Source organism: Sciurus carolinensis, chromosome 1 (genome assembly GCF_902686445.1).
Source record: "Sciurus carolinensis chromosome 1, mSciCar1.2, whole genome shotgun sequence".
NCBI lineage: Eukaryota > Metazoa > Chordata > Mammalia > Rodentia > Sciuridae > Sciurus > Sciurus carolinensis.
In genome coordinates, this window is record NC_062213.1 from 206,589,017 (window position 1) to 206,611,820 (window position 22,804).

At 56.5% G+C, this 22,804-nt stretch overlaps 1 long non-coding RNA gene across 2 annotated transcripts; it reads right to left on the reverse strand.

Annotated features, from left to right (window-relative positions):
• Positions 1–1,403: 1,403 nt before the first annotated feature.
• Positions 1,404–8,232, reverse strand: LOC124963596 (uncharacterized). Of its 2 annotated transcripts, none has more exons than XR_007104755.1 (4): positions 7,920–8,232; positions 7,700–7,837; positions 5,879–6,052; positions 1,404–1,690 (listed from the first exon to the last, which is right to left on the reverse strand). It is a non-coding gene; the product is annotated as an uncharacterized LOC124963596 (long non-coding RNA). The 2 variants fall into 2 exon arrangements; XR_007104754.1 differs by lacking the exon at positions 1,404–1,690 and adding an exon at positions 5,528–5,582.
• Positions 8,233–22,804: the final 14,572 nt, after the last annotated feature.

Here is a 22,804-nt window from a genome sequence, read left to right on the forward strand (position 1 = left end):
TTCCCACAGACCTGGGCTGGAGCTGGTGGAGCTGCTGTGTCCCTGATGCTGGGGCACACGGCATGGAGGGAGAAGGGAAAGAGCCCTGGTGGGCGGAGGGGAGAGCAAGAGCCCAGAAACTTCCAAAGCCGCTGGAACAGAAGCTCTTTCCTCAAGGCCCTGAGGCTGAGCCACACTCGGCCACACTGTGTCCTCAGTCCATGCATGTCCCCTGCATCAGACAGGAGGGATGCGTGGAAGTCGTTTGAAGGAGCAGATAGAGGAGACAGCCGCTGGGCCTCTGCACGCTGTGAGACGGGTGCCTCCTGCAAGCATGCTCCTGAGAGCAGAGTCGGGCGTCACCCGTCCTCCTGTGAGGTGACAGTGACACCAGAGAGAGTGTCGCGGCTCCTTTGTTCTCTCTTTTCCCTTCTTGCTCTGTGTGTTTGCTACGCGCTTGTTCAGGGCTGTGAGGATGAGAAAGAGACTTTCCAAGTGGGAAGGAGATGTTTGTGTTTTGGTATAAACGATGAGTATGGAGTGGCTCTGTGACCCTGCAGGTGCACAGTGACCTGCTGGTGACCAGGAGCCACCCTACCCACCTCTCCCCAGCCCTCTCCCAGCACGAACCCAGCCCAGATCTGTGACATGCCTGGCTCAGCTCATGCCTGTGACGTCAACCTGCAGGCTGGGTGGAAGGCCCACAGGCCTCTTGCCTCCACCACCCAGGTCTGTCTGACCTCAGGCTCAGAAGGTTCTCCTAAGGACAGACAGGCTTCTGAGCAGCAGAGAGGGGAGGCCCCAGCCCAGGCCAACCCGCCCAGCCTGAGCACACGGTACTCACTCCCGCAGCTGGACGTGGATCTTAAGCCCATGTGTTAGAGATGGCACTCTGGGGGGTAGAATCTCCAAGACACGAGGAGGGCTCTAAGTCCCTGGAGGATGTCCGTGAAGTCAGGTGTGGAGCCTGGGCCCCTCCTCTCTTTCTTCCTGGCAAGAGGTAAGCAGTTTGCTCCACCACCAGCTCCCTGCCACTGCCACCCACTAAGGACTGCAACCTCTAATATCAGGTTGAAATAAACCTTTCATCTTCTTAGGTTGATTATCTTGGGCATTTATTACAGTAGCAGAAAGCTGACTAACACTCCAAAGGCCCAACCTGCAAACATGCAGTAAGTCACCAGTGAGTGAGAAGGTAGAAGACCAGGCACACCAGGGCTCCGGGGTCTATTCTGAACATTTAAGAGGCTGAGCTTCTCTCTCAAGGGGAACAGCAGTGCTGGATCTTCTACCCAAGTTAAGTTTCCCCAACGTCAGGGCAAGGAGTTCTGTGGTGCAGCAGGAACGGATACCCAGTTCCAAGTCAACAGCAGTTTAGAGCACATTTCCAGCCTCCTGGTCTCTGTGGTCAGATGACAGCTCCGCTCAATGGGCTGTGAGCCCAGACAAGGGGCTTTTGCCAAAACACATCGTGTGCCAACATCCCAGGTCAAAGGGTGCCTTTAAAGGGTGACAGCAGCCCTCCCACAGGGTAGAGGACAAGCCTGTTTGAAGGTCTGATTGCCACATGGGTAGTTGGGAGGGGAAGGTTGGGTCCACAGCAATCAGAGCAACCGGCACCGAGAAACGTTGAAGGTGGTGGGATGAGCCAGCTCGCTTGGAGACAGAACTGTTGGACATCCTGAAGGATTCCACTCCACTGGAAAAAGACCTGCAATAGACACAATGCCCAGGCCTTCAACCAACAGTAAATCAAATGTAAGTACAAAAAGACAAGGAACTCCACGCTCGAGACTTCCCTTAAACTTTGCATTGGAGGGTCCAACTGAGGCAATCAGGCAGAAAATAATAATAAAGTCACCCAGATTGGAAAAGAAGAAGTAAAACTACCTCTACGTGAAGATTTCATGGTCTCTGCGTATTGAAAATCCTAAGAAATACACAAAACACAAACACAAAGACAATTGGAACCAAAGTCAGATCAACAAGGTGGCAGGATGCAAGGTCAAGCATCATCTGCATTATAACTGATATGCAAAACTTAATTGTATGGCTACATACTAGCAATGAACTATCCAAAATGAGATTGAGAACCCAACTCCATTCACAACAACCTCAAGATGATAAAATACTTTGGAATAAATTTAATAAAAGAAGTGTAAGAGTTTCATACTTAAAACTATAAAACATCATTGAAAAAATGAAATAAATGGAAAGTCATCCCATGTCCATGGATCCAAAGACTAAATATTATTAAGATGCCAACAATATCCCAATGGATCTACAGATCTGATGCAACCCCCATAAAAATCTAAGTTACCATTTTTTTTAAATTGAAGGGCGAAACTAACATTCGTATGAAAACTCAAGGGACATGAATAGCCAAAACAATATTTTAAAAAGAAGGAAAAAGGTTGCAAGACTTTCCAATTTCAAAACTTATTCAGAAACTTGAGTAGATGAGAGAGTGTGTCACTGGAATAGTATATAGAGAGAGATCAAGGGAATGGAATCGAGAGTCCAGATATAATCTGTCTATTTTTGGTCAATTGATTTCAACAAGAACCAAGACCATTTAAAGGGGGAAAGATTGGTTTATTCAACAAATGTTCCTAGAAAAACTGGACAGTCACATGCAAGAAAATAAAATTTAACATCTACCTCACTGTTGCTTGCAAAAACCTTGAATAAATCAAAGACATAAATGTAAGAAATGAAACTATATTCCTCCAAGAAGAACATATGTGATAAATCTTATGTTATCTTCAAACAGAAAAAAAAAAATGTGAGGTTTACTGAAAGGCAAACAAACCATTCAACAAGACAGAGCAGCATTTGACCAGACTCAGATATGACAGGTATCTTGAAATTAACAGACTTGGATTTAAACAACTATGTTTGTTATGCTGAGGATCCTGAAAGAAAGTAGATAACATTCAAGAACAGATGGGTAACATAAGCAGAGAAGTAAATTCTAAGAAAAAAATCAAAAATAAATGCTAACGATCAAACACACAGTAACAAAAATGAAGAATATATTTGATGGGCACTTAGTGTACTGGGTATGACTGAGGAAAGAATCTACAAGCTTGAGAAACTTCCAAACCTGAAAATCAAAGAGAAAAAACTATATTTTTTTGAAGGAGGAGAACAAAAATTCAAGAACTGTTGGAATACCACAAAAAATGTAAGATGTACCTAAGGGGAATATCAGAAAGAGCAAAACAAATGAAAGAAATATTTGAAGTAGCAATGACTGAGAATTTCCCCCAAATTAATGTCAGACACCAAACTACAGATCCTGAAATCTCAGAGAACACTGTGCAGGATAAATTCCAAAAAGCTACACCAAAGGCATGTCAAATTCAAACTTCATAAAATCAAAGATTGTTAAAAAAAAAAGCAACCTTGAAAAAATGTGGGGTGGAGGAAACGCTTACCTAGAGGAACAAAGAATTAGATTTAACTTCTCAGAAGACAGGCAAGCCAAGAGTAGAGTGAAATATTTAGTGTTGAGAAAAGGAAAAAAACAAGTTTGGAATTCTTGTCCTGTAAAATTATCCTTCAAAAGTGAATAAGAAATAAAGGTTTTTCTCAGACATACAAAAACTGAGGGACTTTGTTGCCAGGAAACCTACCTTGCAAGAAATGTCAAAAGAGGTTCTTTGTAGGGAAGAAAAATGAGTAGGTCAGAAGCTCAGGTCTACATAAATGAAGAGCATTACAGAAAGAGTAAGTGAAGGTAGAATAAACGTGTTTCTTTTCCATATTCCTAACACACTTTTAAATAATACATGGGTCAAAGAAGGACTCTCAAGAGAAATTGGAAAGTGTTTTGAAGTAAATGAAAATCAAGCTTCTTGAAACGTCTAGAATGAAGTGAATGCGGTAGTGAGAGGGAAAGCTACAGCACTGCATGCTGATGTGAGAATAAAAGGAAGACATGAAATAAGTCTTCTAAGAAAGGGAAGAGAAAATTACTTAGAATTAAGTAGAAGAAAAGAAATCATCAGAATAAGAGCAGAAACCAATAAAATTGAAAACAGGAAGTTCATAGAGAAAATCAATGCAATGAGAAGCTCGTCCTTGTCAAAGACTAATAACATCAATCTGCCTCTAGTCAGGCATCTAAAAGGAAAATAAGGCACAAATTACTAATATCAGAAATAAAAAAGAGACATCACTGCAGAACTTGTGGACATTCAAAGAATGGTAATAAAGGAACACCATAAACAACTAACTCTATACCCACAAACTTGATAACTTGATGAAATGCACCACTTCCTTGAAAGCCATGATCTGCCAAAACTCACACAAGAAGAAGTAGAAAATAAAATAGGCCTATACTCATTAAAGAAACTGAATCAACAATCAATAGCTTTTCAAAACATAATGAACCAGGCCCAGGTGGGTTCACAAGTAAGTTCTATCAAACAATTAATGAAGGAATGATAGCAATTCTCTATAACATCCTCTCAAAAAGATAAAAGGGCATCATTTCCTAACTCATTCTATGAGGCCAGCAATACCCTGATACCAAAACTAAACAAAAACATGTAAGAAAATTACATACCAATAACTTTTAGGAACATACATGCAAAATTCCTCAACAAAATATTATAAAATCAAATCCAACTGTGTTTAAAAAAACTCTACCCCATGACCTCTTGGAATTTATCCTAGGTATGCAAGACTGTGTCACCATCTAAAAATCAAATAACATAATTTATCACATTAACAGGCTAAAAACTAAAACACATGTTTATATCGATAGATGTGGGGAAAGTATTTGACAAAACTAACACTCATATATGATTTGTAAAAAATCTCAGCAAACTATGAATGGAAGCGAACCCTTTCAACTTGATGAAGAGCATCTATGAAGTTAGCAGACCTGCAGATAATATCATCTTTAGTGATGGGAACTGGAAGATTTCCTGCTATTATCAGGAAGGCAGAGATGACCCCTCTCAGTACTCCTTCCAACAAGCCTGGAAGTCCTAGCTAATGCAATGGGCCAAGAAAAGGAAATGAAAGGTATGCTGACTGGGAAAGAAAAATTAAATCTGCCTTTGCTTTTAGGTAGCATTATTTTTTAAAAACCAACAATAAAATCATTTGGAACTAATAAGCAATTATTGCAAGGTTGCAGGATACAAGGTAAATATACAAAAGACAATAGGTTTCCCATGTATCAGCAATAAATAAGTAGAACTCAAAATTAAAAACAAGATTCCATTTATAATAGCACCCCTGAAAAATGAGATACTTAGGTATAATTCTAACAAGATACATTTAATATCTGTGTAAGGGAAATCACAAAATTCAAGCAAGATAAGTCAAAGAACTAAGTAAATGGAAAACTATCCCACATGGTTTTAGTCAACTTTGTTCCCCTGTGACCAAAGGATCTGACAAGAACAATTTTAAGGAAGAAAAGTTTATTTGGGGGCTCAGTTTCAGAGGTCTCAGTCCACAGATGGCTGACTCCATTCCTCAGGGCCCAAGGTGAGGCAGGACATCATGGTGGAAGAGTGTGGCAAGGAAAGCAGGTCTGGACATGGCCACCAAGAAGCAGAGCTCATACTCTATTTATGTATGATCTGTCCAAATATATAAATGCATTCTACTGTCATGTTCAGCTAATTAGAGCAAATAAAATTTTAAAAAGAAAATAAAAATACATTGGTCACATTACCTTAAGAAGTCTAAAATAAATTAAAATTTTATTTTTAAAAAAAGAAGCAGCAGAGAGAGAGCTCTTCTCAACAAGGACAAAAATATAAACCCCAAAGGCACAGGGCCCCACCTCCTCCAGCCACACCCCACCTGCCCGCCGTCACCACCCAGTTAGCCCCTGCAGGAGATGGGTGCTCTGATGGGATCGGCGCTCTCATACCCAAACTTTTTCTTTGAACTTTCCCGCACTGCCGCACACGTGAGCTTTTGGGAGACTCCTGAGCTCCAGACCGTAACACGGGTCCACGGACAGGACGACTCCATGCTTCCAGACATCAGTTCTTCCCAGCTTTCTCCAGAGGCCCGTGTGATTCCAGTCACAATCCCAACCGTTCTGTGGGGACAACAACCTGATTCTAACACTTTCAGGCAGATGCAAAATATCCAGAAGAGTGAACTCAGTGCTGAAGAAGAACCAAGGCAGAGATGCCCCGCCTGACCTCACGGCTTCCCAACCCTCTACCATAGTTAGGCATGTGGGTTGGTGAGAGGACTGAGATCAGTGGGGCAGAGCTGAGGGACAGGAAGGGACCCAGAGAAACACATTCCTATGGGTACATTAAGTCGCACCTGCTGGTGGATTTACTGTGACATGTTGGGACGTACACACTACACTCAATACAATGGCATGACATGGTCAGCACACACCCACCTGTGCCCCAGAGCCAAGCCACCTTTGACAAAGGAGCACGGTGTCCTGAGGAGCAAAGGCCATCTTTTCAACCAATGTGCAGAACACAAGGACATCCACATGAAAAAAGATGACTCTAGACACAGACTTGGCATCCTTTACAAAACTAATTTAAAAATGGATCACAGCTGGGGAGGTAGCCCAGCCGGTAGAGGGCTTGCCTTGCAAGCACAAGGCCCTGGGTTCGATCCCCAGCACCACAAAAAAATAAAATGGATCACAGACCAAGTGAAAAATGAAAAACTATTGAACTCTAAGAAAATAATTCACCAAAGGCAGGCTCTCTGAAAGAATTAAAATGTAGACTTCATTAAAATGTAAACCTCTCCTCTACAAAACACACCGTCGGGAGTATGGAAAGACAGGTCTCAGAAGAGGTGCTCCACGCACCAGCCATCGAGAAGCCAGCCACAGGGAGACGGGACTGGGCCTGCCGGTGGCCAAGGTCAAGAGGCAAGAGATGGCCCGTGTGGGCGAGGAGTGGAGATGGGGGACCCCTGTGCTGACGGCGGGATTGTCACAGCCACCGTGGGGCAGGTGTGGAGGTTCTCAAAAACTAATACAACCAGCATCCCCCCGACAGACCCTCCTTGGGAGCAGGCAGAGGAAGGGAGCTGGGAGAGCCACCAGCACCAGTGCGTCACCGCAGCAGTACCCACACGGCTGGGACCGGGGACAACCCAGGCGCCCACGACTCGTGATGTCTACACACCATGGAATATCGTTCAGTCCAGAGAAGACAGGGCCGTCTGCAGCAGCCAGTGTGACTCTGGAGGACACTGTGCCAAGCAAACCGAGTCAGACGCCCAGGGGAAGCCGCTGTGCCACCTCACCCACCAGCGGGACAACCTGCAGAGCCACAGGCAGAAATGGCGTGGCGTGGTGGCCGCGAGGGCCTGCCAGGGGCAGGAACGAGGAGGGAGGTCCAGGGCACCGGCGCGCTGCCGCAGGGGGCAAAGGGGCTCCTGGCAGTGCACGCACAGGGGTGGCCTCAGGTGCTCCTGGGGTGGCCTCAGGTGCTCCTGGCAGGCACAAAAACAGGTGACAGAGGGAAGGTGGCAGACGGCCAGTGTAAGAACTGGGAATCAGTGCACCACGCAAGTGCGTACCAAGACATCAAAGTGACCCCAGAGAGACACAGAGAGACAGAGAGACAGAGACAGAGACAGAGAGATAGATAAACAGTCAGAAAATAGACAGATAGATAGATAGACAGACAGACAGACAGACAGATAGATAGAAAACAAATAAATCTGAAAAAATAAAATGCAAGTTTAAAAGAAAATGCACCCTAATGTGAACCGCAGGCTGGACTTGGTCCATCACTTGTGAGCAGCAGGCTGCTCCGGCGTGGGCTGTGCTCTGCGGGAAAGGGTGCACGCAGGAGCCTCTGGGCTTTCCACTGGATCCTCTGCGAACCTAAACTCTCTTAAAAAATAACATATGTTATATTTTAAATGGGCAAATACCTGAATAGACTTTCTCCAAAGATGAGACAAGCGTGGCCAACCTGCCCGTGACGAGAGACCCAGTGCCCAGCGCCACTGGTTGCCAGGGAGACGCAGGGAACCTGGAGATGCTATCTCAGACCCCCACCCCGAGGCTCCACGAGGCTCCCGTCGCCAAGCTCTGATGAGCGGGCTGATCCAGTGGCACGGGTGGAGGGAGGGTCAGAAGGGCCGCCGGCTGCCCTTCCTGACTGCTGGTGGCCGTCCTCTGCACGCTCCCGCATCTGTGCCTCTCTGTTCCCAAGGACAGGCAGCTGACATTCTGGGACTTGGATCCCCACACAGTGGACGTGGCTGCTGCAGGTCTGGAATGGTGTTTTGTATGTTCCCCATTAGCGACCTTGGCCTGGCCTGGCCTGGCCTCTCCTGGGCTGGGCTGGTCCCCCCTGGCACTGTGCGAGGTGACCTGGGGACTTCAGCTCCCACACCCTTGTCAGTAGTTGCACTTGGCTCTTGTTCTCAGTGACTCCAACATGTCATTTTCAGCCTGCAAAGTGGCAGGTCCCTGGCGGCAAAGTACAGCTAATTAAAGGCTGGCACCATCAAGGCATTCGAAAGCCCCAGCACACGGGTTATTTTTGAAAGACTCCATCTCTCGTGACAAATGGAAGCTCCCTGCCAGGAGGCCAGGCGACCAGCACAACCGGGCACCCCAGAGCCTCAGAGCCAGCTCCCCTGCGGGCCCACGCCGACTCCCAGCCCCCTCATGGTCCTCACTGGGGCAAGCAGCTTCCTGCCCAGGCAGAGGCGCACGCGCCCGTCAGCCAGGGCCTGGAAACAAGCCATCATCTGACCCTTGGTATCTGGAGACTGGTCAGCACACCCATCAGGCTACAGTCAAAAACCCGTCACAGCCCAGAAATATTCAGTATTGATTTGGTGGCCACCATGAAGTAGGGGAATGACTTAGGGCTGGGGTGGGGAGACTGAGGCAGGGCATGCCAACTGCCCAGCTGCTTGATGGAAGCTCCCTACAAGATTTCGATCGCTGCAAGGGAGAAAATCAAAGCCATTTTGATGTCATCTCAGCACTTGGGAAGGGGACTTTTATCAGCCACATCTGCCTATTTGAGTTAATTTATATTCTGCAGGTGTCACCCAGGGGGAGAATTACGCCCGTCGACTGGCTTCTGAGAGGTGCAGAATTGATCTCACATTCAGTTTGTCAGCAAGATAAACCCTTTGATCGGGCCCGTGTGCCGCCTCCAGCAGGACCACACTCCGTTCACAGCGACAGCTCTCATCGATCTGGCTGCCTTCTGCTCCCCGTCCCGCCAGAGGAGAACGGGGTGTACTCACCCCGCTCCTGACTGCAGACTCCGGGGGACACACACTCCCCAGGAAGGAGGTGAGGAGTGCAACCAAGGGGACAGGAAAATGAGTCTCCCGGGAGGCAGGCCTCTGGGTCCCTCAGGAGGGGTCACCTGAGTGGCTTGCTGGACCCTGCTCTCCCTCCTCCAGGCACTGAGCACACAGGTCCCAACACACACAGATGCGCCAAGCCTGCTCAGCTGCGGGAAGGACCCAACACGGAGAAGATTCTGTGGGCGCGGGTCTGGACCTGAGGTGCCCGGGAGCGCCTGTGCTAATGCAGGAATGTCCAGAGGTGAAGCGTCTGCACTGAGCTACGACCCGGCGGTCCATCCGTTAGAACGGGCGGCCTGGACGGGAGCTGCAGGCGGTGGGCCTGGCTGGAGGAGGGCCCTGGGGCTTCCCAGCAGCCCGTCCCCCCAGCTGCCCTCAGGGGAGCAGGGCCCCTCCACCACGCCCTTCCCCATGATGTCCTGCCTCACTTTAGGCCCAAAGCCACAGAACTGACCAACCATGGACTGAACCTCTGTTATGGCTTGGGTGTGAGGTGTCCCCCCAAAGCTCACCTGTGAGACAATGCAGGAAGGGTCACAGGAGCAATGACTGACTTGTGACAACCTCAACCCAATCAGTGAACTGACCCCTGCTGGGACTCACTGAAGTGGCAGGTGTGGCTGGGGAGGTGGAATCGGGCGTGGCTGTGGGGTGTGTATTTTCTGTCTGGAGAGCAGAGTCTCTGCTTCCTGACGATGTGAGCTGCTTCCCTCTGCCACACTCTTCCACCATGATGTCCAGTCGCACCTCGAGCCCCAAGGAATGGAGCAGCCTTCTATGGGCTAGGACCTCTGAAACCATGAGCCCCCAAATTAACCTGTCCTCCTCTACGATTGTGCTGGTCAGGTCCTTTAGTCACAGCAACGAAAAAAAGGACTAAACCAGCCTCTGAAACCTGAGCCCAAATAACCCTTTCCTGCCCTGCACTGTTCTTGTCGGGTGTTGGGCCACAGTGGCAAGAAGTGAGCCACACTCTGTGCTCATGGCCAGAAGCCACCCTTCTGGAGGTGTCACTTGTCATGTCCTGGGGTCTGGGGGCCACGGCTTGATGGATGCCTGACGTTAGCCACCAGCCTGTGCAGACCCAGCTCCTTGTCCCAAATACAGGAGGAAAATCCTCCCTCAAGGGGAACCTGGAAGAAACTCCCTCGAATGCCCTGTTCCAGGTCTTTGAGACGCTTCTCTCTGCTGGGTGCTCAGGGAGGCTGGAGCCTGGCCCTGGGCCACCAGCCAACATGTCTGGCTAGGACGGGAAGCCAGGCTATCTCAACCCTTCCCTTGCTGGTGCTCACCCTGCACCCAGGAAGTGGTCCTTCTGGGGTGGATCCTACTGCCGCTGAGCGGGGTGGGAAAGCAGCACGGAGGGGCATGGGGAGGGGTGTCCGCACAGTCCCACCTCCCTTAGCTCAGTCCTCCGTGACCCAGAGTGACCAGCAGGACCTTGGCAAAGGCACTGTGGGCTGTGGGACCTTCGGCTCTAAGAGCTGTGCCCCTCAGCTGTCCCCTGGGGCAGCAGTGCCTCTCAGCTGTCCCCTGGGGCAGGCCTCAGCTTACCCGAGCCTGGTGCCTCCCAGCAGGAGGAGGGCAGAGGCCAGGGAGGAACCCGTGCCACCCCCGCAGCAGTGAGCAATGTCCATGAGCAACGTCTCCAACGCCACTGGGACCCTGCTTCAAGGTCGCCCAGCAACCTCCCGAGCGCACGGGAGGGGAGGAGGTGGCACTCGGAGCAGGTGGACGGCAGTCAGCAGGCCCTGCTGGGGAGGCGGTGGGAGCTGCCTGCAGGACTCAGTCACGGAGGCCAGGGCCTGTCCAGCAACCCGGGGGCGCTCCAGGGAGGGAGGGCGCACGAAGCCCAGAGTCTGGGGCACCAGGCTCACCAGAGGGGACAGGGCTCCTGGGACAGACCCTAATCTGGGGCAGGGTGGGGGTCAGGAGGCTGGTGAGGCAGGTCTGGGACAGGCTGAACCCCGGCCAAGGCCTCTGGACTCAGGTGACATGCACAGAGGGGCTGCCGGAGACTGGGGTGCAGGAGTCCCTCCCAGGAACCAGGCAGGGAAGGCGCGGCCTGCGAGCCCGGGCTGGTCAGCATGCGGGATGCGGAGGTGGGTACCCGGCGGCCCTACCCCCACGGCTCTCGTCCGCCCTCTGTAGGACAGCAACGCACGTAGGTTCTGAGGGGGCTAAGCTAATGCCGGGGTGTCGCCCAGTGCCTCCCAACCGGGGCTCCCGGTGGGGGCCACAGCCCACTGCTCCAGCAGTGCCGAATGTGCTGGAAGGAAGAGGCAGAACGGAGGGGAGCCAGCCACAGCGCAGATGGGCCACCTCCCCGTCTGCGCACGCACCTCGGGCTGCTGATCTGAGTGTGGCCACCTGCCAGGCACCAAGCCCTGAGCAGGGGAGCTGGGGGCGAGCAGTAGCCTGCGGACTCACAGCCACGGAGCCGGTGGCCGGGTGGGGAGCGAGGCGCTGACCACCGTGGTCTGAGTTCTGCTCCGCTGCAAGGTGCCCCAGCCGACCCTGGGGCGGTGTTGGGAAGCAGGCCCTCAGGGAGGCACTCAAAGGACTTGGCTCTGTCCTCCAGGGTGGGACCGAGGCATGTGCCTCCTGCTCAGCCTCGTCTGCCGCCTTCTGCCATGTGAGGATGCGGCCTTCCCACAGGGTGAAGCGGCAGGCAGGCCCTCGCCGGAGCCCGGACTTGCAACCTCCAGAGCTGCGAGGAGTACGTTTCTGTGGATTGGAAATGTCCCCACCTGAGGTTTTCTGTGCTAGCCATGCCAGTGGACTGTGACCCTGGCGCTCACCAGCAACAGTAAAGGACAAACTCCAGATGGGACCTGAAGAGGCTTCTGTCACCACAGGGAGGGTGAGCGTGAGAGGAGGGCTGGGGACGTTTGGAGGGGCCCAGTGGCTGATCCCTTGGGGTGCGGAGAGGAGGGTGAAGAGGGCAGAGCAACTCAGCCACAGGGCTGGGCCTGCACAGGAAGAGGCGGGAGGAGCCCATGAGCTCTGGACGGAGCGGGGCTGCAGGCCCGGGGCGGCACTCAGAGGGACACTGTGGCACTTGGCAGAGAAGAAATGCTCCCCACCACAGCCTTTCCCACGAACCTTCCAGCTGCAGGCTGGGTGCGGAGGCCCAGAGGCACAAGGGAGCTCAGCAGGGCTGAGGGGGCGCTTCTCCTACGGGCCGAGGGAGAGAGCAAGGCACACCGCTCCTCCTGGAGGCAGACAGGGGAGGCCACTGCCTCTGCAGTGCTGGCCAAGCCTCCGGGTGGCCCGACCTCCTGCCAGCTCAGTGGGTCATGGGAAGAAGACAAGCTCGCAGAGAGGTCTCAGGCCTCCGCCGCAGCCTGCAGCTTGGAAACTTCCAGGATGTGAGCAAGGACCCAGGAGGGGTAGGAGGCAAGCCTGCCTCCTTGGTCGGCTCTCGTCCCTGCAAAGGCAGTAGGGCAGTCATCAAAATGGAAGGCCCTGCTTGGAGGAGATGCCGAGGACGCGGAAGGGACAGTCTCATGCCAGGTAACTGACCCCTAAATCAGAGGAGCGGCTGGCCTGGAACCCAGGACTCCTAGCTCCAAATCCAGGTCCTCCTGTGCAGCCACAGGCTCAGGATGAACAGACACAGCTCGTGGGACCGCCCGACCCCCCAGGCCCTCGGCTGTCCGGCAGGTCTCCAGCAGGCTGCTGAGGCCCTCTGCCCACCATCTGTGGCCCCCTCCCCTGCAGCTCCCACTGGCAAATGACTAAAAATTGGGCCAAATTACCACCGAGAGGATGCGCATCGGGAAAACAAATTAAGTCTAACATTTGTGCAGTGACAGCTGACCTTTGCATGATTAAAGTGAGTGGCTGAGAAATGAGCCCGATTAAAGGTGTGCCACTTAATGGAGCGACCTCAGAAGCCCAGCGGGCTTCACCTGAAGGGGAGGGAGAACGGGACCGAAGCCTGTCCACCACCAAGAGGGGCCGCTGCCCAGGGCTGGCCGGAGGAGAAGGCACAGACCTCTCCCTGGCCACCCAGGGAGGGCTTTGTGGTCAGGGGCTCCTCGGGCTCTCCCGCCACCGGGGCTGCCTGCCCACATGCGGGGGCCTGGTAAACACGCAATGAAGGCCTGAAGGCCGTGGTGTGTCCCACCTGCTCCCAGCTGGGCGGCGCAGCACCTGCCTCCTCCTGCAGCAAGCCCTTCCCACCGGCTCCCGGCGCTGGAGGGCGGACGAGCGGGCAGCGGCAGGACCGCGCATGCTCCGTGCACGGAGACCCGCCGGTAACCACGTGCGCGCTCCTCCCACTGGAGCAAGGCGCCCCCGGCCGCGAACAGGACAGCATCCCGCAGTGACCGGCACCCGATTCCAGCAGAGCGACTGACCCTCCCAGGAACTGTCCCAGGGGAAGGGCAGGGTGGCCGGTCCGGTGGCAGGAGCCCAGCCCCTGCCTGGGGCAAAGCTTCTGTCACTTGCTGTCCCAGCCCCGAGCTGGCTGCAGGCAGGGAGGAGGGTCTCTCTTCCCGGGTCCATCTTTGGGAGGAAGCGGACTTGCCCTGCACTTAGTGTTTGCCAGCTGCCTGGTCCCCAGCAGCCCCGGAGGTGAGGGCTTGCTACGGAGTGGACTGTCTCCCCAGAAAGGACATGCCCTGGCCCCCAGGGCCTGTGCTGGGGCCCACTCCAGCCAGGGTCTTTGCAGGCATGACCGGATGAGGAGACCTCTGGGTGACCTGGGACAGAGGCTGCCAAGAAGTGGCACAGCCATCCTGAGACCCAGGAGCCAGAAGAGGCAGGAGGCCCTCCTCGAGCCCCTGGAGGGAGTGCCCGCCACACTTGACCTCAGACTCCGGGCCCCAGCACTGCAAGAGAACAAATTCCTGTTATTTGAAGCCACTCGGTTTGTGGTGTGTTAGTGTGACAGCCCGTCATTTCAGTTGAAAACCAGGCTCAGAGAGGGTAGGGAAGCTGCCGCAGGTCACAGAGCCCGTGGGTCAAACCGCAAACGCAGAAGCACGTTGAGCAGAAGCAGGTGGGAGCCTCCGTGTGGGAGGACTGACTGGCTGCTCTCAGGTCCCCAAACCCGCCTGTGCTGTGCAGACAGAAACCACTCGGTAGTCAGTGACTCCCTCCAGCCTCCCCGACCCAGGACGGTGTCGGCCTTCTTGGAAAAGGAAAGCTGGGCAGACTTCTGCTGTGGTCTGGGAGTGGGGTTTGGGGTGCCCTGAAGGGGCTCTTCCCCGCAGGGTCAGGCTGGCCTCCTCCAGTCCTGGGGTGGACCCCAGCAGGCTGGCGAGTCGCTCAGGACCGACTTCCTGCTCCCGGAGCTTGGGGTGACCGTCTGTTTTAGAAAGCGTGAGAATAAGGACAAGAGCTAACGTCCACCTGGCACTTGTCCTCGGTGCTTCCTCTGAAGGCCACGCCGTAGAGATGGCCCACTGCCGGCCGTTTGACAAGCACCAGACAAGAAGTCTCTGGAAAGCTGTCACTCAGCCAGCGAGTGGCAGGCTGGGACCCCGGGGCCTGGAACACTCCTGGCTGGAAGGAAGGAGCAGGGCGAGTGGGGCACCCGCCACCCCGGGGAAGACTTCGGGGCGGTCTCGGCCTCGCACTTGGGGCATGTGGGGACGGCTGGGAGCAGAGCCCTGGTGAGGACCGAGGGACCACGAGAAGGAAAGCTACCCTGCTCCTGGCCAGGGCTGCAGCCTGCCCACTCCCTTCCCCACAAGCCAGGACAGGAGACCAGGGAGTGAAATCCCAAGAGAGGGGCTGGGGGAACAGCCAGGCCCGGCAGGGAGAAGGTGGTCCCGGAAAGAAGCAGGGACCAGAGCCAGGTAGGAACTGCAGTCAGGCCAGACAGGCCACAGTGGAGGACGCGCCTGTCGGCCGGCTTGGCCTGCCGTGACCAAGGTACCTGACGAGCCGTTCAGAGGGGAAATCTTCCTGGGGCGCATGGTTTCAGAGGTTCAGTCCACAGATGGCGTGTCCATTGCTCTGGCCTGAGGTGAGGCGGGACATCATGGTAGAAGGGCCCAATGGAGGGAAGCTGCCCAGCTCTTGGGAAGCAGAGAAGGAGAAGCCAGGGACAAGGCCAGGCCCCCAGGACCCTCCTCCAGCCACGCCTGCTGCCTCCATTCACCACCCACAGTGGATCAACCCACTCCTGAGCTGGCGGCTCTCATCTCCTGACCCTTCCACCTCTGAACACGCTGCAGGAGCTCCCCAGAGACTCCTCATAGCCAGCCGTGACCACCACCAGGACAGCGCAAACACAGACAGACTGCTGGGGAGAAGACAGCTGGGTGGAGCCGTCGGATCATTCACCACCCCTGGGCACTCTGGCATCTTGGGGTGGACAGGCACTGCTGCTCCACGGGTGCCTTTGTGGTGCCTTCTTAGAGAAGAGTGCCCTCCTGTGGGCAGACAGCCTCTGGAGAGCCCAGAGCTGAGCAAGGGAAGGAAGAGCTAGAATTGGCCAGGTAGCCTGGTGCAGTGCACAACCTGTGCAACACCCCTGCGCTAGGGTCCCTCACCAGGCATAGGCAGAGTCTTTAAAGGGCTCAGCTAAGAGAGAATGTGAACTGAACCAGAACCTGAAGAAAGCTTGAGAAGGGCAGAGAGCATGACTGGACCTCCCAGTGCAGTTTTGCCTGGGAAACCTTCCCAGACCACCACCCTGTGGATGAAAGCAATTTGCATAAATAATTAACCAAAAATTGCAAGACAGGCTTGTGTTGGCTCTTCCCTGACCTAAGCTAACCCAACCTGAAACTTAAGAACAAAGTGCTGACTCCCGCAAAACATGGAGGGCGCTGGATGTGCCAGCCGGAGCAGACGCAGCGGGCGCCCTGCTTGGGGCCGGGTCTTCCCACCATCCCGACGCCTCATCTCTGGAACTGCGTGATGGGGAAGCAGGGCCACAGTTAGCACCACCCAAGTCAGGAGCAGGGCCCTCGGCCACCCGCCATCTCGCTGGGAAGACCTCTCAATGGAGGTGTGCGAGGAGGGCAGGCTGATCTGACCCCAGGACAGCTGGAGGCTTTTGTTGTTGTTGTTCACAGAAATAAGGTGACAGAGTAAGTCTAGATCGCGTCCTATGCACGGGTTTCAAAAAGGATGTTTCTAGACTCAGGAGATGTATGTAGATAGCGACTGGAGAGAAGGGCAGAGGGGTGCGGTGAGAGTCCTTTCCAAGCCTGGGGGCTGCCTCAGAGCCCCGAGGCCCCGCCCCCACGGGGTCCTCTGCAGACCTGCTGGGCTCTGGCCCCATGGCCACCCCGGGCGTGGAGGATCCGCGAGGCTGGGGCTGGCCTAGGAGAGCCAGCAGCCTGAGGGGCAGCCAGAGGAAGGAGAGCTGCTCTCTGCAAAGCTCGGAGCAACATCTCCCTGGACTTGGGGGTGGGTGGAGCCCAGTGGGCGGCCTCAGACATGGGCGGGGAGGAGGGAGTGGGGTGCAGACATCCCAGGGGCAGAACCTGGGCACGAGGGAATGCACGAGGGGGCGTCTTGGCAGAATGGGGCTCTGGGCGCCGGAAGTCAGCTCAGGCCAGAGGCCTGTGGGTGGCCCACGGGGCCACTCAGGGTTGGGGACGGGGGAAACAGGGTCCACACAGGGAGGGGCCTGGAGGGCGGGGCTTAGGGCGGGGCTTGGGGCGGGGCTTGGGGCGGGGCCTTGCGGGTGCTGCCCCGGGGCAGGTAGCCAGCACCTTGCAGCGGTGCCAAGGGTAGGACCTCAGTCAACAGAATCACTGCAAGGGCGTCAGGCAGGTGGCCGAAATGTGTCCCCTGGGGGTCACCACGGCTGCGGTGTAAAGAAAGGCTGGGAGAAGGAGCAGAGACGGCAGACCTTCTCAGGCCCAGGGGAAGGCGTGGGGAGGCCAGGAAGAGTGGACGCCCTGGGGAAGTGCGATGCAGAATCCCCGATGCCCGGGTGGACAAAGGCCGGAGCCAGGGCCCCCTTGTGGAGCCTGAGCCCCGGGACCTAGGGACTGTCCCTGAGCTGGGGGGCCCTGGAGCCACAGGTGCAGGAGAAAAGCCCCAGCTGGGCAAGGACAGGTCGTCTCCGAGGCTCCGAGGCCCTGGCAGAGGAGCTTGGCTCCGAATGTGCTGGGTTGGCCCAGAGCAGCAGAGGACCTGCGCAGAGCTGGGCAGCGCCGGCCCAGACTGTGCAGCGGACTCTGCGCCTCTTAGTTCCTGAGGACCCGGCTGGTGGCGGCTGGTTCAGTGCTCCAATGGGCCCCAGGGGTGAGGAAGGCTGGGCTGCCGGGGGCACCACAGGCCACTGGACGGCCAGAGGCGGCCTGGGTGTTCTGGGGCTCCCTGCACAAGTCCAGCTCCGTGTCACCAGGACCTCGCGTGCCTCCCTCTCCTGTCTGACGGTGCTGAGGGGAAATCGTGAAAATGGAAAGAAAAGCACAGCTTTCTCTCTCTTGCTTCCGTACAAGTGACAGAGGGGCACTGCCCAGGCGCCGGCCATTCCCCCACAGCACCTGCGGACACTCCCAGCTGGGGAGGAGCACCAGCCTGCCCGCTTCCCTCCTCCCTCCCCTCCTCACCCTGCATGGGGACAAGTGAGGACCTTCAGGGTCACTCCCGCCACCTGCCACGGTGCCTGGGTGTCCGGTATCCATGGAGCGAGGTCCCAGGTCCCCGGCCCCTCCATGCCTTGGGAGGAGGACGTTCCCAGCCCCAGGTCACGGTGTGCTGCGGTGTGGCCGAGCAGAGGAGCCCGTCTGAGTGGGTTCACCCTGTGAGCAGAGGAAGAGCAGCTTCCAGAAGCACCGGAAAGCGGGAGAGTGGGGTCTGAGAGGCAGCGCGGGAGGGACCCGCCGAGGGCGCCCAGCCGGCCGCCATCCTGACTTCCCCAGCCCCACGGGCGCCACCCTGCAGGTGCCCAGGCCTCCCTGTGGGCCCAGGCAGCTGGCCAACCACAGACACCTCACCACTCCGAGGTGGTTGCTGGGGTGGAAAGCTCAAGGCCAGCCTGGGCACCTTGGCAAGACCTGGTCTCATGACAAATGAATAGGGCTGGGGATGCGGCTCAGTGAAGGGCACCTCTGGGGCCACCCCAGTCCCCCCGAAAAGCCATCCCTATGATGAGGCACTGTGTCCTTCAGAGACATGCTAGGAAGCCTCCTCCCCCGAGCTGCCCGTCTGACGGGGACACAGAGGCGAGAAGGAATGGCCGTCTTTGTCTGTGGAGGTGGAAGCTTTGGGCAGAGCGTCTCCCTGCAGGTTGACAGCTCCCTGCCATCGCCTGCTTCACAGGTGAGGAAACTGAGGCAGAGGGGCAGCGGGTGCCACAGTCCGTCCAGCATGCTGCCAGGATGCCACCCAGTCAGAAAGCTCCGCAGTCTGTCTCCATGCCCCCCACCATGGCGCTCGCTCTGGCCCCTCAGAAGCCACAGCACAAGCCCCCTCGCCCCTGCAGCGACCCGTCGAGCGTGGAGAACCAGCACCGGGGTCCTCCTCCCTCCTGCTGGGCTAACGTCCCCAGGGCCGTGCCCAGCCTCCCTGTGCGGGGACATCATGCCCCAGAAGTTTCTCCACGGCGCCTTCGCTGACAGCAACAGCCCTGGCACCTGGGCCCGTCTGCCAGGACCTCAGGAGAGCCTCTCCCGGGAGCTTCCTCTGTCCCCTTCTCTTCCTGATCTTCCTTCACCTGCCCAGGACCCTCGAGTGGCCAGGCCCACCCAGGCAGACCAGGCCATCCCCAGTACAGGACCCTTCACACAGTGCACAGGGCAAGCTTGTTTGCGCAGATTCAGGGAATTAAGAAGACCCCCTGGGGTTCATTGTCCTGCCGACCACAGGACCAAACAAGATCACTAGAGAGGGGCAGTCAGAGAAGGAGGCAGGCTGAGCTGGAGGCCCAGGGGAGCTGGGGCCGCCCAGGGTGCAGCAGGCAGAGCTGTCAGGAAGGGGAGGCCTCAGGAGGCCCGGCCTGGGGGCCTCCGAGGAGCACGTGGACCCTGCCGGGCAGAGTGCAGGCTCCGGGGCTCAGCAGCCTGGGCAGCCCCCCAGGAGCAGCCTGGAGGGCGGGAGACGGCAGGTGTGGGCTGAGGCCCGGGCTCAGGCCTCCTCGGGGGCACCTCGTGGGGCCAGGAGCCCGCGATGCCAGTGGACCTGGGCTTCCACCTGTCGCTCCCGTCAGGCGACTTGACACAAGGATGGTGCTGGCCTTGGTCCCCAGAAGGACTGCACACCCCAGGCCTTCTCCCCACTCTAAGTCAGGTCCACAGAGTCCCCTCACCACGACAGAGGGGCCAGTGAGATGGCCTCATGGGCCTCCTGCAGACCAGGGGCCACCACGGACACAGGCCTGGCCAGGCACGGAAATGCTCTCAGCTCTTCCAGGACTCCGGGGCCAAGGCAGGCGGTGCCTCCGTGGACCCAGGCCAAGGATGTTCAAGCCCTGGGGTCTTGTCCAGCTCACACGGGCCACGGCCCACAGGAAGCCGTCCCCTGGGGCTTGTCCCAAGTCCTGCAGCTCCCGTGGCTCCGAGGTGGCCGGCCTGCTCTCAGAATCGGGTCCCCGTCCCCTGCTCACCGGCGCCTGAGACGCACGCTGCCTTCACAGAACCTGCTCCGCACCCAGGGTGGCTCAGGACACAGGCTCGCAGAATACAAATATTCTAAATATACACACTTTGATCAGGAGCAGCCGCTGCTCGGTGACAACCCCAGACAGGCCGCGTACTTCTATGTGATCTGAGTCGAGGAGTGAGCTTGATTCTCCTTGATGGCTTGTGAAGTTAACCTGTGACTCACAGGCGCCACCGTCGTGCCAAGTGAACGGCCAGTGACTAGACAATAACGTCCACTCTGAATAAACATGGCTAGTTTTCCCCAAAAGTCGGCCGAGCAGGTCCCAGCAGTGTCCGCTGGGAGAGGGGACGTGAGCAATGAAGGTGGACCCACAAGAGCGCCTCCCCTGTGCCGAGGTCCAGTCTTCCAAGAGAGAGGGATGGTCAGGTTTTCAGGTGGACGCCTAGGGCCTGGCACGTGGGGAGAGGACATGGGCCACGGGGCCTGCTCAGCCAGAGGGGGAGCCCTGCCCCCTTTCCAGAGTGCAGCGGGGATGCCCCAGTCCCCTGGCCCCAGCGGAGGGTTCTGGGGCAGGGGAAGGGAGGAGGCAGGAGGCAGGTGGGCAGAGGGTACAACTGGCCTCCTGTGGCCCGATGCCAGCCTGGGGGCTGACATGGCAGCCCGAGTGCCCTCCTCCTGCAGCCCCCAGACCCTCCTCCGTGGGTGTCTCACGCCCAACCCCTTGCAGGCGGATCTCGGCCCCCTTCCTGGGCAGGCGCCGGCCACCAGGGCTCTCAGGTCAGCCTCCCACAGCCCCAGCTTCTGGCCAGGCTCCTCCTCTGGGAGAGGCTTGTTGACTTGGCGGCCGACCCAGGTTTTCCCAGCATCTCGGGGACAAGGCACCCGGCAGCTCAGAGGAGGGTTTTCTGCCTCCCTCGTCAAGGTTCGTTCTGAAACAGGGCGCAGCTGATGTGAGGACCAGTGGGGTAATGCCAGGCCCGGGGGGCCAGGGAGCCGGAGTCCAGGCGGGCCTGTCCAGCACAGCCTGGGAGGAGTCTGCTGCCAAACGGAGGGGAATCACGGCTGCGCTGCTGGCCACGCGCAAAGGCCCCCAGGTTCCCTCAGGGATGGCAGGGCCAAGCAGAGGAAGACCCTGCCGACCTGGCCTCCCAGCAGGGACGCGAGGCAGCCCGCTAGAGCTTGGGCCGTCTGCCAGGCGGCCACAGGCCTTTCCACTGAAGCCGCCAACACAGCAAGGAGGCCTTACTCTGGCCTGGTGGGTCCCCAGCACTCTACTGACTGGGCCCTGGTTTTCAATTCTTGAAAACACTGTGAAGCATTAGCTGTCCTGGCCGCCACTTCCACTGCCTGCCCAGGAGAGGGGGACCCACTGGGCGTGGCCACGAGCTCTGACCCCACCTTCACCAGCGTCTCAGGTGCCACCTGCACAGCATCCCCTGGGAAGCCCCACCTCAAGGACCCCAGGCAGACCTTCAGCAGGAAACCTGTGGCCAAGCGCAGCCTCTGACCAGGCGCAGCCTAGAGCAGCTGGAGCGAGCTCAGTCGGGTCCACTGGGAAGGGGCTGTGGTTATGGCCCCCAAAGCTCGTGCGTGAGACCACGCGAGGATGTTCAGAGGTGAAATGACCTGCTGTGGACCTGGAACTAATCAGTAGATTAGCCATTTGATGGGTTGATAATTTAAAAGGACGACCATACTGGGGTTACTGCAGGCAGTGGGGTACAATTGGAGGAGGTGGGTCACCGGGCGTGTGCCTTTGGGTCTGTAACTTGTCCTCTCTCTCCCTCCCTCTCTCTCTCTCTCTCTCCTTCCCTCCATCCTGGCTGCAGGACCTGAGAGCCGCTTCCCTCGGCCACACCCTTCCACCGCGTGTCCTGTCCCCGCAGGCCTGGGGCAGTGGAGTCGGCCACCCGTGGACTGAACCTCTGAACTGAGAACCAGAACAAACCTCTCCTCCTCTAAGTTGCTCCTCTCCGGCGGCTCCGTCACAGCCACGCCATTAAACAGCCTTTAGCATGATGGGAAGATCAGGCGAAACTCAGCTTTCGGAGAAAGGGGTCCACACCTCAAGGTAAGTCACCCGTGGGCCAGGCTCTCCTGGAGTGACGACGGGTTTAAAAGGACACAGGATGGGGCCACACGGCAAGGTGGACACACAGTGTGCCACTGAGTCCCAGGCTGCGGGGGGCGGCTCGCGAGCTGGTGGCTTGATGGAGGGACTGGGCACGGTCCCTCCATCAAACGTCACACCCACGCCGCGTCACGGCTGGACGACTCTTTTCAGCAGTTAGCGTTTTAATTTAGTGGAGTAGCTGGTTGGATGTCACGTGAATTCCGCTTCCATAAAGAGATAAAGAAGAACGTGGAGGGCCCACCCAAGCCCCAGCGACCAACAGCAGTGATCCCCACAGAGAGCCTTGTGTTTGGGAGCACCCGACACCGGGGTTGGCGTGAGCACCTGCGGGCGCCCCAGGTGAGGGTGGTGGTCTCTTCCTACTACTCACTCGCGCTGGCCTCCAACCTCCCATTCCTGGAAGCTGGAGGGGGTGCATTATCCAGGGCGATTAGGGGATTTGGAGGGAAAGGAGAAAGACCAGAGAGAATCCAGACTCGGACCATAATGAGGCTGCTGGACCCTCAGAGCAGGGACCTGGCCAGCAAGCGCAGCATCTCCACGCTCCTGGATCTCCTCACTGCCCAGAGCAGAGATGAGTGGCTGAGGACAGAGCAGAAGGAGCCTTTCCCACTCAGAGAGGCAGGCGTGGCCAGCGCCCCAGGGGTGGCAGGGAGAGGATGTTCCTGGGGCTCCCCAGCCAGCTGGACACCAGGAGGGGGCCCCTCTCCTCCCGCAGGCTCAGCTCGACTCCGCTGCTCCGTGTTAAGTGCCCACCTCTCCCCGGAGGAGGAGCATGATTATCATTTATAATAAAAAAAGGAGACTCAAAATAAAATGTCCATTATCATGCCCAATCAACCTTTATGGGCAGCCAATTGCCCG